Below are 5,162 nucleotides of genomic sequence, written 5' to 3'. Positions count from 1 at the left end.
CATTTTAAAAGGCAAATTTTATAGTGTGTGAATTATATCTTAAGAAATATGATAATCATACAAATAATTTTAAAAGTGTAAACTGTATTCTGAACACTTTCACTTTAACTATCATACACTACATTCTATCTTAGTCTGCATTCAATTCCAATGAAAGCCACCACCAACATGATGTCACAGAGATAAAACCATGTTTCCATCCTTCTTTCTCAAGTGCTCATCATATCATTCTTATTCCCTTTGTAACACAGAGGTAATGAATGTGCCCTCCCCTATTTCTTAGTAAATCTGCTTATTTTAGCTAATATGAATTGATTTACATTTTGGAATTTAGATTCCATATGATTAAAGTTACTACAGTGGGCACAATATTTTTCAAAACTTAATTATTGAAGGAAACTGAAGATAATTCTTATAAGAAACTATTACTAGGGAGCCTGAGTGGCTCAGTTTAGCGTCTGACTTCAGCTCAGGTCATGATCCCACAGTTCGTGGGTTGGAGCCCTGCCTGGAGCCCTGTGCTGACAGCTCAGAGCCTGGATCCTACTTTAGATTCTGTGTTTCTCTCTCTCTGCCCCTCCCCCATCCATGCTCTCTCTCTCTCTCTCTCTCTCTCTCTCTCTCTGTCTCTCTCTCTCAAAATTAAATAAATTAAAAAAAAATATTTTTTAAAAAAAATTAAAAAAGAACCCATTACTGTTATATATAAGTGAGTTTGTTGGAATGGGATGAAAATAGGTGATACTAGTTATTGAAATTGTTTTACAAAGAATGTATAAACTTGTGCTGATTTCCAAGTCTGCAATGATTGATTTACTCTTCTTAATTTAACATAAATTACAGAGGAATAAAAATCAGGTGAAGAAATTATTTCTAGGGAAAAAAATCTATGAAAAAACAGTATCATATGTATAGCCCAGTATAATTCATTAATTCATTTGCTTTCTGAATTTAGTTCAGGTTTATAATAAAGCTACGTACATAGAGTAAAAACCAAACTCCCAGGCCCACATTGCACAAAATTTCAATCAACCTTATAGGTATAGATTTATGATCTTAATTTATTTTTCTTTCCAGACCATAGCAAAAAATCATATTCAACATCAATTTGCAGATATATTTTGTCCTTTTATGATGTATTTGAACTTTATTATATTTGTAATTTTGATTCTCTAAAAATTTATCATTTTCCCAGGAATTTCTAGCTTTCTTCTTTCTATCCAGCTTCCTGGCATACACAGTATCAAAGCTTTACAAAGTAAGGAAATGTTCTTATTTATCATTTTTTAAAGTAAAATCAAAGAGAAATTTGAAAAATAAAGTCATTATATATTTACTGCTAGAATTAGATGCAGAAATATTTTCCATTGTGAAAAACATATGAATATTTATTTCATTAATATATGTAAAATTGAGTGGTAAATTATTTTTTTATTCACAGAAACTATTACTTCCTGTGTGCTAATATTAATTATAATACCAGTCATGTATTTACATATTTGAGTTTAATCTAAGTTTAGAGAGTTATTAGAAATAATTTTATTATATTTCAAGTGTATCTCAAATCTTTTGAGTGTGCTTTATTGCATTAGCACAAGACAATTTATATATATATATATCTAAATATATCTAAATATATATATATTTTATATATATTATAAATTTATATATATTATAAATAAAATGTAATAAAATATATATATTTTTATATATATATATATAAATATATATATTTAATGTTTATTTATTTTTGAGACTGAGAGAGACAGAGCATGAATGGGGGAGGGTCAAAGAGAGAGGGAGACACAGAATCCAAAACAGACTCCAGGCTCTGAGCTGTCAGCACAGAGCCTGACTCAGGGCTCAAACTCACAGACCACGAGATCATGACCTGAGCTGAAGTTGGACGTTTACCGGTTGAACCACCCAGGCGCTCCAACAATTTAAATTTTATTGGCATATGAACACATGCTTTAAGTTCATCATGGGAATCTGGGCCATAAACCAAATTAACTCATCAGACAATGGTATGATAATAAGCCCCAGGTGTCAGCCCATTATTTAAAAAAATACTATAAAATTGACTATTTGTAAGATTTTATATTCTTCATAATGGTAATTCATGATTAATGACTCATAATTTCTGTAACTATTAAAAATTTCACAACTTACTATGATCAGAGATGTTCTCAAAATCATCAAACCCTAAAAGGTTTAGTTAACTAACATTTGTATAGCTTTTATTTTTCATGGAAGTGGCAGAAGGAAGAACTAATATTGAATTGAGACTCCAATATCTTTTAAGAATAATCCTAAGTGTTTTCATCTGTGCTTACTTTGTCATTTAATTTTCAGAATAGTTAATTGAGGTTGGTACTGTTACACCCATTTTTCAAATGAAGAAATGAAATAATAAATTTCTCTAAGGTCACAGAACTCATAGTAGAACCTAGGCCCATGTGCTCCTAGATTCTTTCACAGACAACCATTTAATTGAAAATATCTAGATTTCCGGTCATACTCAGAAGCAGGATTCCCACCTGTAGCTGATTCGGTTGGTGGTGGCAGGCGGTGTGAGGTTTCTTAACACTGCTCCTGGCGGATCCAGTCAGTGGCCAGCATGTATAACAGAAACAATAACAAGCTGCCCAGCAACTTGCCGCAGTTACAGAATCTGATCAAGTGGGATCCGCCGGCCTACATCGAGGAGTTTCTACAGCAGTATAATCACTACAAATCCAATGTGGAGATTTTCAAATTACAACCAAATAAACCCAGCAAAGAATTGGCAGAGCTGGTGATGTTTATGACACAGATTGGTCACTGCTATCCAGAACATTTAAGTAAATTTCCTCAAGAGCTGAAAGATCTTCTTTCCTACAATCACACTGTCTTGGATCCAGATCTTCGAATGACATTTTGCAAAGCTTTGATCTTGCTGAGAAACAAGAATCTCATCAATCCATCAAGTTTGCTAGAACTCTTCTTTGAACTTCTGCGTTGCCGTGATAAGCTTCTGCAAAAGACTTTATACACACATATTGTCACTGATATCAAGAATATAAATGCAAAACACAAGAACAATAAAGTGAACATAGTGTTGCAGAATTTAATGTATACCATGTTAAGAGATAGCAATGCAACTGCAGCCAAGATATCTTTGGATGTGATGATTGAACTCTACAGAAGAAACATCTGAAATGATGCCAAAACTGTCAATGCGATAACCGTGTGTTTCTCTAAGGTCACTAAGATATTAGTTGCTGCTTTGACATTTTTCCTTGGAAAAGATGAAGAAGAGAAACAAAACAGCGACTCAGAGTCTGAGGATGAAGGACCAACAGCAAGAGATCTGCTAGTGCAATATGACACAGGGAAAAAAAGTTCCAAAAAACAAGAAAAAGTTGGAAAAGCTTATGAAAGTTATTAAGAAACAAAAAAAGAAGAAAAAACCAGAGATGTTTAACTTTTCAGCTATTCATTTGATTCACGATCCCCAAGGTTTTGCAGAAAAACTACTAACGCAGCTAGAGAGCTCTAAGGAGAGGTTTGAGGTGAAAATGATGCTCATGAACCTTATCTCCAGATTGGTGGGAATTCACAAGCTTTTTCTCTTCAACTTCTATCCCTTTGTGCAAAGATTTCTGCAGCCCCACCAAAGAGAGGTAACAAAGATTCTTCTGTTTGCTGCCCAAGCATCTCATCACTTAGTACCCCCAGAGATCATTCAGTCATTGCTCATGACTGTGGCCAACAATTTTGTCACCGACAAGAACTCTGGGGAGGTCATGACAGTAGGAATCAATGCTATAAAAGAGATAACAGCTCGATGTCCTCTAGCCATGACTGAAGAACTTCTCCAAGACCTGGCTCAGTATAAAACACACAAAGATAAGAATGTGATGTTGTCTGCTAGAACTTTGATTCAGCTCTTCCGAACACTGAATCTTCAGATGTTGCAAAAGAAATTCCGGGGTAAGCCTACAGAGGCCTCCATAGAAGCAATAGTGAAAGAATATGGAGAATTGGATGCTAAAGATTACATTCCAGGAGCAGAAGTTCTAGAAGTTGAAAAAGAAGAGAATGCTGAAAACGATGAAGATGGGTGGGAGACCACCAGTCTCAGTGGGGAGGCAGATGCTGATGGTGAGTGGGTTGATGTGCACCACTCTTCTGATGAAGAACACCAAGAAATCTCCAAGAAGCTCAGCAGCATGCCCATGGACGAGCGGAGAGCCAAAGCTACGGCCATTAGCACTAGAAGAGTTTTAACTCAGGAAGACTTCCAGAAAATCCGCATGGCCCAAATGAGGAAAGAACTTGACGCTGCACCAGGGAAGGCCCAAAAGAGGAAACACATTGAAGTAGATAGTGATGAGGAGCCCAGGGGTGAGTTACTTTCTCTTCGGGACATTGAACGCCTTCATAAAATACCAAAGTCTGACAAGGAGACAAAACTAGCAACGACAATGGCTGGGAAGACAGACCGAAAAGAATTTGTGAGGAAGAAAACCAAAATGAACCCATTTTCTAGTTTCACAAATAAAGAGAAGAAAAAACAGAAGAACTTCATGATGGTGCAGTATAGCCATAATGTCCGGTCAAAGAACAAGCGTTCCTTCTGAGAAAAGCAGCTGGCACTACGAGATGCACATTTGAAAAAGAGAAAAAGAATGAAGTAACCTCCAACCAAGTTTTCCATTACAAGAAAAATGCTACATTTGTATCGTTATTTTGAAAATTAATCAAGAATGATTGTTTACATTAAAAAGTACAGGGGCGCCTGGGTGGCGCAGTCGGTTAAGCGTCCGACTTCAGCCAGGTCACGATCTCGCGGTCTGTGAGTTCGAGCCCCGCGTCAGGCTCTGGGCTGACGGCTCGGAGCCTGGAGCCTGTTTCCGATTCTGTGTCTCCCTCTCTCTCTGCCCCTCCCCCGTTCATGCTCTGTCTCTCTCTGTCCCAAAAATAAATAAAAAATGTTGAAAAAAAAAAAAAAAAAAAAAGTACCAAAGTAAAAAAAAAAAAAAAAAAAAAAAAAAAGAAAATATCTAATCTTTCAATTGCTATGAGGATAATTTGAAGTGTATCAAAATCTTATATGAATGCTTCTTTAGTTCCTAAATCATTTATAAGTTGTAAATTTGGTTTAAGTTTATCTCTTT

The 5,162-nt window shown here is 35.5% G+C and overlaps 1 pseudogene; it reads left to right on the top strand.

The window, feature by feature from the left end:
• The first annotated feature begins 2,530 nt into the window (after positions 1-2,530).
• LOC145713634 (protein SDA1 homolog pseudogene) lies at positions 2,531-4,767 on the top strand (annotated as a pseudogene).
• Positions 4,768-5,162: the final 395 nt, after the last annotated feature.

The sequence above is a fragment of the Panthera onca genome, chromosome X (assembly GCF_046562875.1).
Source record: "Panthera onca isolate mPanOnc1 chromosome X, mPanOnc1 haplotype 2, whole genome shotgun sequence".
Taxonomy (NCBI): Eukaryota; Metazoa; Chordata; class Mammalia; order Carnivora; family Felidae; genus Panthera; species Panthera onca.
This window is presented reverse-complemented; position numbering and strand designations above follow the sequence as displayed.